Source organism: Chinchilla lanigera, unplaced genomic scaffold (assembly GCF_000276665.1).
Source record: "Chinchilla lanigera isolate Chin_1 unplaced genomic scaffold, ChiLan1.0 scaffold00077, whole genome shotgun sequence".
Classification (NCBI taxonomy): domain Eukaryota; kingdom Metazoa; phylum Chordata; class Mammalia; order Rodentia; family Chinchillidae; genus Chinchilla; species Chinchilla lanigera.
In genome coordinates this window covers 842,347-853,132 of record NW_004955478.1, presented here as the reverse complement: position 1 = coordinate 853,132, position 10,786 = coordinate 842,347, and positions in this window count along the sequence as shown.

The window sequence follows — 10,786 nt, the reverse complement described above, 5'->3', positions numbered from 1 at the left end:
CCTGACCCATGTGGAGTGGGCTGATCACAGTGCATGGAGAAAGTGATGCTAAAAGTCTCCTTTTTTTCTCCTGGAATTTCCAAACCAGGCAGACATGATAATTCATTCCTCCTGCATTCAGCAAGATTAAGTGGCTCTATAGACCAGAGCTGATGCAGTCTACCTCTCGCCGGTACGGCATCACACTCTGCTGCTGACCCTGCCCAGCTGGGGTCGCCTCAGCAGGAAGGGCTCCAGGCTCGGCAGCCACCTTCCAGGTACAGCCGCTGGGCCGTGCTGTGCACACAAGGCTAGGGAACCTGCTAATCTCCGAAGCCCAGTGGCCTCACCCCCTCCCTCAGTCCAGCCCCAACTCTCACGCAGACCAGCTGCTCATCTGTCCTCTGCCACTGTCTTCATATCCCTGTAGCCCTTTAACATCATCTGACCAAAAACGCACCTTCCCCTCTCCTGGACAAGGAAGACCAAGGGAGAGGGAAGTCGGTGGCCTCCTGAAACAGCACATGGAGAAAAGAGCAAGCGCCTAAGATGAAGACGGGCATCTCATGACACCTTGACCCACCTCCTTCCCTAAGAGGACCATTTTGCTCTAAGCAATTTGCAAAGACTATCCGCATCCCAATTCTTACTTCAGATAGCGTGAAAGTGACAGGTGAACTCCTAGGACCACAGGAAAGCTGCACTGCTGAGGTGGTTTGATGTCTTTTCAACCTTTTGCTGGAGGCCACAAGTGTTCTCTTTATGAAAGACATAAGGTTAGATGGATTAAGCAAGACTCAAGCCCCTGGGCTACCCATCTGACACATCTATCTTATAATTTAAAGGACTGGCATGGGTGACAATCAAGAGGCAGGGGCCCTAAGTGGCCCAATGTGTGCTCTGAAATTATTCTCAGCAGGGGAAACAGACTCACTTCCATCCACTAAGCCACTCAAGAGTAGGAGTTCATCATGACTTGTTCACCATGGTGTCCCTGATACCAAGCAGAGGGTCTGGCCCACCGCAGGTAGCCGGTACATCTCTATGAAAATGTATCAACATCTCCATCCTTGAGCAAAGGCCAATAGCATCTAGACGAAACGAGATCACTCTGCTCCAATGGGCACCGCACCTGTGGTCCTGGGAACCTTCTCTTGTTGCATTAGCTTAAGCCAACATGGCAAATAGAAAGGAGAATGTCACGAGGCACACTGAGGGACAGAAACGAGCAGGCACAGAGTTCAGAGCTTCCAGAATGAAAGCACCAGCACCCTGATGCATTAAAAATGGTCTAACCCAGGAAAGCCTCAGTGGGAAGGAAGGGTTTTGAATCATCTGGAAGCCAGCAATTGATTCTATGACTCAAGATTCAAAAGTAGTTGGTTGATTATGGAAAAAAATCAGTGTGTAGAAAACTCTGAAGTAACAGAGTAATTCCTGCCCAGGAGCAGGCATTAGTCCCACAGCCTTATTATTCCCAGTGAAGAAGTAGTGTCACTGCTCCTCCTCTTCTTGCCTCCCAGGGCTGGCTTTTCCCTTTGGCTCTAACCTCTTACCCGACTGACTTAGGAGACCCTGAACAACAAACTACCAGCACTCTCTTCCCCTCTTCCACCCTGAAGTTCCTGAGCGGTGTACGTATGAATCTGTAGAGAGACGGATGGATCTCCGTCCCAAGATGGAGCAGAGCTACCGCAGCTGCAAAGTTATAAGCCCATAAATAAAGTTTATGGTTAAACTGGCCTGACCTGGCTTTGCCCTTAGGTACAGAAGCAGTATCTTGTCATTAGTATGCAGAATACATCAGCCTAAAGTCTGCTCATTTGTTCTCAAGCCATTCTGCTCTATAAATCTTTCAGAAAGGGTAGGGCGGGGTAGGGGGGAGCCCAAGCGAGGGGCAGACAGAAACAGGGTCAAGAGAGGGAGGGGAGGAGGCGGCTGCCAGAGAAGTTTCTCTACCGCAGCCCAACAGGCGGCTCCTCAGTTCTACTGCCTGGTGGAAGGGAAATTCTCCGAGTCTTAGAAAAGAAACCATTTTGCTTCTCCAGGAGTAGGTGAAGAAGACGCAGGCAGTGGGAAACAACATCTACTTTGAAAGGCCAGACATTGTTTTAACACTTCAAGTTCCAAAAAGCAAGTTCAAAGGTGTCTCTTGTGTTCTTAGTTAAGAAGCTAGGCCTCCTGGCCCTGCCCACTTTCTTTGCTGCTTATTTCTACTTTTGTCTATTTGGGCTTGATGATTGTGTGTTTTGTAGTCGAAGCGAAGGACTGTGCAGTATTTTGCTCACACACAGCACAGGGGCCTGTTAGAGAAGCCACGGCAGAGTCCAAGCATCCCCATGCTCGACCAGCCAGTGAGCATTAGAAAAGAACAAGGAAGGAGCACTTGGGAGGTGGCCCTGGGAGCGCCCTGCACTGGAAGGCTCTCTAGGTTCTGAGTTTGGTGCAACTGGCTGAGAGGAGAGTTTCCCTGCTGCTGGGATAGAGGACAGAGGCTGACTTGCTCTTCCTTCTAGAAATTGGCTGTTTGAGGAAGGGGGCTGGGAAGTTGGGCAGGCCCTGGCCAGTACTTTCCTATTTCTCATTAAGCAGCAAGAAAAGAGGCTCCTCTCTTCTGCCTCCATGGAGAGGGAACACGTCTGGACACACAGCGCAAGTCTCATGGCCATAGCTGCACAGCCTGCAAAGGGCCCTCCTCGGGGAGGGGTGGGGGCAGCAAAAGAGAGAAAGCCTGGGGGAAAGGCCTGAGTGTCGTGTGATGGGGACCACCCACCTCTTAATAGGGTTAAATGCATGGAATAGGGTGAAGATGAACCCGGGACGGGCTTGCAGGAAATTAGAGGGAGAGTCTTGTGGCCTCGGGCTGTGAGTGGCCCAGGGAGTGGGTTCAGAGAGCTTAGGTAGACTGGTCAGCCCCTGATGGTTGGCAGAACAGCTGGGCTGTGGGACTCTACCCCAGCCTCAAAATTTTACCTTAAAAAAATGTTTTCATCATTTACTTCAGAGATCCTCAATGGCATCATGGCTGAGTAACTTGTGTGCATGTGTGTGCATGCATGTGTGTGATGCTATGGGTGTGTCTGTGCCTTATGAGATATCTAGCATTATCCCCAGCCTTTACCCCTTGAATGCTCCCCCCACATACACACCTACTTGTGACACCCAGAACTGTCTCTCATCATTGTCCAATGTCCCTGTAGAGAACCACTGCAATCCCGCTGTCTTTTGCCTCCCCAGATCACCATCATCATCAACCTTGACCATTCCAGCTAAAGGTCTTCCATAGACAGTAGGAGGAGCAGGACCCAGGGCATCCGCTGAGGAAGGGAATGTGAAGGAGGCCCATTTCCTCCAGATCTCCTAGGATTTATCCTCCAAAGTGCTTTTAAACTCACCCTTAAAAGTCCAAAGGCTAAATATATAAGCAAAATGGATCTTCAAGTGGAGCTATAAGATCTAGCAAAAAGAATAAAGAACAGTTTGTCTTTTTCAGTATAAGCATTTCCCCTGTAGTATTTGAGATGTATTTTTCTTTTTTTTTTTTTTCTTCCAGTACCAGGAATCGAACTCATGACGTTACACTTGCCAGGCAGGGGCTGTGCAGCTGAGCTAAATCCCCAGCCCTAGAGATGTATTTTTACTAACAACAATTATTGGTTTCTCTGAAATTTAAATTTGCCTGGGCATACTGTTTTCTATGTTTATGCCATTTTCAGACAGACGTCTTCACAGTGAAGTGCCCTCAGAATTCAGCCTTCTGGGGAAGATCAAGCAATGCCTGAGCAATTGTCTAGATTCATCTTAGTCTGAAAAGGCAGACTGTACTCCCCACCGTAGTCCTCCTTGCCCCGCTCCCAGAGAGCCTTCCTCTGGCAATGTTTGCAGATAGGAAATACACTACTGGATGGTTGAGTCTCTTCCAAGGTTTATCTGGGAGGGGAGCGCCCCCCATTTCATAGATCCAGAGAAAAGCCAGTTTTCTACTCAGGTAGGGAGGTGCAGGGGCATCTTCCCCAGTCTCTTCTTCTGTCTTCAATCTTATTTCTTCTTTGAAAAAGAAAGGCTATTACTCACAGACTGACAGAGGGAACGGCACCCAGGGAGAACGAGAGAGTCCCAGCAAGGCAAATGAAGTACCTGGGAACCCGGAGAGGTGATGGATGGGAAGAGGGCATCACAGAGGGGAAGGGAAGGTTAGCAACACTAGCCTAGTAGAAGGGCAAGGCTCCGCATGACCAATCTTTGAAAATCTGGCTTAGCTGAATTTAAGGGGAAACCTACACATGGAGAGTGGGATCGGGGAACAGAAAGGGATTGACCCCTACACAGAGGCAGAGATAACTTCGGTAGCTCCCCTGGGACCATCATGTACCCCCAGTTTGCTTGAAGAAAGACGATCCTAAGGCTGTGGCTGGAATTGGCCCATGTCCTGGCCTTGGCCTGGCCGCTCACCTTGGGCACGCCTCCCATGTAGATCTGTTCGCTCATTTGCCTGACCAAGACAATCGTAGGACTTCCTCTGATTGTCACATTCTACTTGGCCTGTTCAGTTCTGCCTTCCATTTCCTTCTCTTGGGACACAGGGACCCTCTGAGCCATCTGGCCATTTACCCTCTGGGTGAAAATTGGAAGCTCTGAGAAACCTTAGGGAACTCCTGAGCCTAAGATTCTCTTTGATGATTTTGCCAAGAGATGCTAAATTGAACAAGAGGACAGAGTCTCTCTGGGGGTTGTCAGCCAGGAATCCTCGAGGAAGGCTACGTGTGCATCGGCTCCTGCTTCCTAGTGTTACCTCATAGGAAACAGGCAACTCTGAGACGCAGTTGTACCCAGCTGTGCAGTAGGGGAGCTCATCTTTGCACCATCTAGATAATAAATGAGAGGACTGTGGTGGATGCATCCTTTAAATAGAAAAGTTTCTGCACAAATACAGTTTTCAGAATAATATACAGTATGGTACACATATATACACACAAGAGTAACATGACTGCAGCCCTTCCCAAGAAGGGAAACATGAAGAGTGAGCCTGGGACGGGAGAGCCCCTTTCTTAGGGAGGAAACTGCCAGTCTTGTCTTCCCTCCAGGACAACAGCTAAATTCCACAGCCCCATCAGGCAGGGCCTCCCTATCTCAGTAAAATGAAACTGACAAGCACCACACACACCCGCTCCACAGTTCACCTTATGACAGCTGTCTGGTAGGTGAGACATTGATTAACATGGATGGACTGCCCACGGAGAGGGCCGCAGAAGTCTTGCAGAAGGAATTCCTTCCCAGATGCAATAAGTCTCTGCTTCAGTGTGGAATTTGATAGCATCCTCCCTGCAGAAGGGCCTCAGTGGAAGGACAGCCGTGCTTTGGATGAAGAACAGTCCACCCTTGGGGCCGAGGAGCTCTCAGTGCATATCCCATCCCAAGAAGCTGTGTGATTCCCTGACTCCAGACAGAACATTCTAAAACTCATGTCCCCCGCTGTATTAGCTGAAGTTCTCTAAAGGAAAAAAACAATAGAAAATATGTGTATAATTGTGTAAGGGGATTATTAGGTGGGTTTACAGGATCAGAATAGGAGAATCCACAGTGGCTGTCTGCATGCTGGGAGCCAGAGGATCCAGTAGCTGCTCAGCTCAAGAAGATGGAAGCTGCAGAAAAAGAGGTGTCAAGGATGCAGCACCAGTTTAAGGCTGAAGAATCACCTGTGCAAGTCTGCATTTTCCAACACAGAAGATACTGGCAAAACTGGAGACCAGCATCCAAAAGTGATGGCAAAGGCCGGGGCTTTGGTGACATAAGCATTCTTCCTTCTTCTTCTTCTTTTTTATTTTTATGCTTCTTTTCTCTTCCGTTTTTTGGGCTGCATGTCCAAAACCAAACGACACACCTAGAACTGTGCCTCATTAACCTACTAGGCATTTCTTACCCCAATCAAATTGATGCATCATGATTAACAGTTACATCCATCTGGAAACTGGGTTAGAAGTGGTCACAGTGAGGGGGGCAGTCAAAGGCTCACAGAGTCATCCTGTTAGAGTGTTTGGTGATCTTGATGCTGAATATCTGATACATGCTGTACTAAGATGTACTCGACGACAACTCCAGGGCTCCTGTAAGCTACCCAGTATATGTTTCAGCTGTCCATGGCTAAAGCAAAAGGACTCCAGAGCCAACACCCTAAAACACCAAACATTAACTACTTTATGGCTTCTGCTGAAATGCTCTACCTCAATGTCCCTTACAGGCTGCTGTAGTCTTAGGACTCCTCTGGGAGAAGGGTCAGCATGGAGCCTGCTTCCCAGCACACTCACAGAGCGGCAGGACTGATGCCCAGGACCACTCTGGCTGGCCTCTGAACCACTTCAGTTCTTCCTAACGTCAGCATCTCTGTACTATGCTCACAGCCTGACCACTGATTTCCCAAAGAACAGGGAGAGTGAGTAAGATAGTTAATTTTATGTGTCTACTTGGCTGAGCCACATTGCCCAGATAAATATCAGACTAAATAGTCAAATGTTCTGGAAATTTCTGTGAAAAAATGATTTGTGCATGGCTAACATTTTCATGGGTGGACTCTGGGTAAAGCAGATTAGCTTCCACAATGCAGCGGGCTTCATCCAACCAGTTAGCCTGGATAAAACAAAGACTGGCCTCCCCTGAGAAGGAAGGAATTCTACCCCAAGAATGTCTTTGGACTCGAAATGTGATTCTTCCATGAGTCACCAGCCTGCCATCAGATGTTGGACTCACCAAACCTCTACAGTCACATGAGATGCTTCCTTAACATAAGTCAGTATCTCTTTATGTTTTGTCTCTGTCTTTCTCTGCATCTTTGTCTCTTTCTCTATGTACACACACAAGCACATACACACTGTGGGCTCTGTTTCCCTGCTGAATCCTGACATTACAGTGAGGGCCAGAGAAGGCAAGCCAGGTGGCAGCCACAGTCTTTTAGTGCACTAACCTTGGAAGTGATCTTTCACCACTTTTTCTGTGTTCTATTGGCTAGCATGGAGACACTGCCCCAACCCACAATTAAGGGGCAGGGAGTACTATAGAGATGATCACTGGAAATGGATTTTGGGGAAAAATCCTATTCCTTCAACTACAATTCTTGTGAAACTTATCAGCGTCATAATCTTGGGGCAAGTGCCCCTTTGTTCATCTCTAAGATGTGCAGGATAGTGTCTCCTCCTGAGGAGTGTGGTGGGGCAAGGACAATCCTTAGAAAGTAGGTGTGAAAGACTCAGAACATGATGATGATGACAATGACAATTTAAACATTTAAGATATTTCACAGCTTTTTACAAGTAACCAGGTCCTTAAATGTGAAAGTCATTTCAGAAAGGAAACTGAGCTCAGGTACCTAAGGTTGATTTTCTCACTATTGTCCACTTTCCCTCCCTGACATTTTCCCTATCCTCAGAGTTCTGCAGCAGCTGAAATCTCCTCCAATATCACTCAGAGATGCATGTCCACTTTTAAAAATTTATTTACTTTTAAATTATTTGCTTTTATCCCCTCCCCATGTGCACACACAAACACATACACAATACCTTTTGTTTGTCAAGTCCTTTGCCTGGCATTGGTTGGTCTAAAAATGTCACATTTGTGTTGAACCTTGAAGAGTGAGAAAGAGAAGTTAGGCAGAGGAAGTGCCAGCTGCCTTCAGTCCACTAGAATGCTGCTTCTCCCCAAGATTCCACAGAAATAGCCCTGATAAAGCTCTGCATGACTCAGTGATGACTAAGCCCAAGGCGAGTTTTCAGCTTTCCCATGTGAGGGAAAGCTGAAAACTTTCAGCTGCACAGTTGCATCTGTTCTACTCGAAGCTTTCTCAGACTGGCCATCCTCTGCTTCCTTGGCCTCCGTGAGGCCGTGTCTTGACTTCCCTCCAATCCCTGAAGGCCAGGCTCACAGGCTCCTCCCCCTAGCAATGTCCTCTGAATGGCCATGTTTTGAGGATCTCTTCCCACCATTTTCAAAGACCCCTAGCCAACATCTCATGATTGTGGAGCTCAGATTTGTGTTCCCAAGCAACCAATTCTTCTACACAATGACCCTTTTGGGCGACATTTTAGATCCCAGCCCTGACAGGATTAAACGTAGGACCTTGTGCAGCCATTTGAGTGCTCTACCACTCAGCCACACACCTAGCCTCCTGCCCAATTTTCATATCCTTCATACCCTACTACTTTCTACCCCTCCCTTGACATCAAATATGAATTACTGTTATTCCTTCAAGATGTGATATTGTTTCTTGTTTTCTATAAGTTGTTTCCTTACTGGAATATTTTTGTTCTTTATCCCTCCGCAATTCTTATTCTTTTTTCCTATTTTTCTCTAGATATTTTTATTCATCCTATAAGACCAGGCAAAGATATTACCACCTCACAGAAGCCCTCCAGGATTGCCTTTATTATGGCATTCATTACATATTACTTAAATTATCCGTTTATTGTTTTTCCCACTAAGCTGTGAGTTCCTTGATATTAGGTACTATATGTCTGTCTCAGAACCTATATGACTGGAACAAAATAATGCTCTATTAATACTTAGTTGGATTCTTCCTAATTTTCTTCCTTCCACGTTACATCAGCGCTATATCAGGAAAAACAAAAATTGAGGTTTTTATGAACAGCATTTTGCCTTCAAAATAAAACCAAGCTAAAGTCTGTACTTATAGGAGCATCAGGGACTGGCTGATGGAGGCTGTGTTGCAACTCCCTTGTCCGGTCATTAGCTCCTTCCACCCCAAAAAGGTGCACTCCCAAGTTTATAAAAAAAAGTACAACTTTGCATAAACCATTTCAAGATGAGCTCTTCAGTATCCACATTACCCATAAGGATTTAGGCCTGTTGTACCAAAATTCTGGAAGCCCCATGTTCTTTTGCTTTATCTGGGATGTTGGGGTGACATCCTACAGCTTTCACAGAAGAGGTCAAAGCCCACATTGACAAGTACTTAAACTGTTGTTACAGTTCAGTATTGGAGACCATCACAGAAGTTACAGACTTTAATTTGAAAAGCAAAGGTAGAATTTATGTGGGAGGAAGCCATACTTCCTTTTGTTATAAGAGCCCAGTGAAATCCCCGTCTCTGAACTTCGTAATTATAAAATCCTTCAGAATATTTTGTGTATCTATATTTAATGAAATATAAGAGAATGTATGTGTATTGTAAAAGAGTATTTATTAAATCTCTTATTAGTAAGACTCAGAAACATATTATTTACTGAGGGTATATTTTGCATTGTACACCACACTGAACCTTCTTTTTGCATCCTTTTAATCTTCCTGACAAGGCCATAAAGCAAGCATTCTTATTATTGATTTACAGATATGAGAAATTTTGACTTTGAAATATTATAGAACTTCATAAAGCCATGCTTCAGAGCTAACATTCATACTCAGATTTTCTGAGTTCAGAAAACAGAGCTATTAACAACTGTACCACACTCCACTGAGTGAATGAGAGAGTATTTCAGTCTGTTTCCGGCTCCTACCAAAAAAACACCATAGTCTGGGTAATTTGTAGAGAAGAGAAGTTTACTGGACTCACAGTTGTAGAGCCACACCATGGCACTCTTGTCTGGTAAGGACCATCTTACTGTGACAAAACGTGCTGGACAGAGAGAGAGATCTGGTAGAACTCATCCTTTGAATCAGGAACCCAGTGTTAGGACAGTAAGGCTCTGCTAAGATATCTACATTAATCCATCTATAAAGGTGAAGCTCTTGTGAAAGAATCCACCTCTTAAGGCTCCCTCTTCTTGATACTACTGAAATTAACCTTCAACTTCAAACCATAGCAGAAAGCAGACTGTATTTCATCAATGCTTAGTAATGGTTTGGTGGATTGACTGGCTTGACAGGTGATTATGCTAGTATAGTTTGACCAAAATTCAATCAAATAACAAAAAGAAAAAGTTACAAAGAGTAGTATATTTTAGATGAGATGAGATTACATTTTAAAACTGAAAATAGTCAGTTGCTTATTTAAAACTTGGATTCACTGAGCCTAAGAAAAGCCCCACAAAAATGAACTGGTAATGCATCAATTCGGTGTGTTATTACTAATAATATTTACCATAATGCGATGTCTGCTACTATAACCCTCTCCCCCTACCTTGAGCATTTAATCTTTACATACAACTGAATCAAGCTACTAAAAGCATTTTTTTTGTAAGTAGATTTTAAAAATGTGTTTTATCCAGTTAGGTGTAAAGCTTCTAGAAATCAAAATAGTGCTTTAGAATTATCTTCTAGTTAGTTCGGCATTAAGCACAAGTAATTCAATAAGTGCTTTGTATAAATAAATATGCAAATATGACAAACAAATATTTAACAAAAATATTCAATACATAAGTATACGTAACTGCAATTATTTCAGTTGTTGTCCAAGCTATCACAGGAGGTCAGAGGATAGATTGTAAGGGGTGAGATGAGAGGATGGGGTTGCGTTCAGATGTGTCCAGGAGAGCATCTCTCATCCAGTGACACTGGAGCAGAGACCCAAAGGAAGTGTGACAACGAGTCGTGAGTGTATAAGTGAAGTTACTGCGGCAGAAGAAAAATGGCTACAAATGTTTTGGGTACTCTTCACTTTGAGAAGTGAGGTCTAAGTCTCTTCCTCTTGAATCAAGGAGGGTGGGGGAAAAATCAGTGTTTCGTCAGTGTCTAGGCTTAGACTTTAAGAGATAAGCGACTCCACTTCTTTCCTACTGGGACTCTTGCTCTTGGTACCCAGCTGCCATATTGTAAGGAAGTGCAAGCAGCCCTTGACAGAGGCCCTGTACAGAGAAATCGAGGC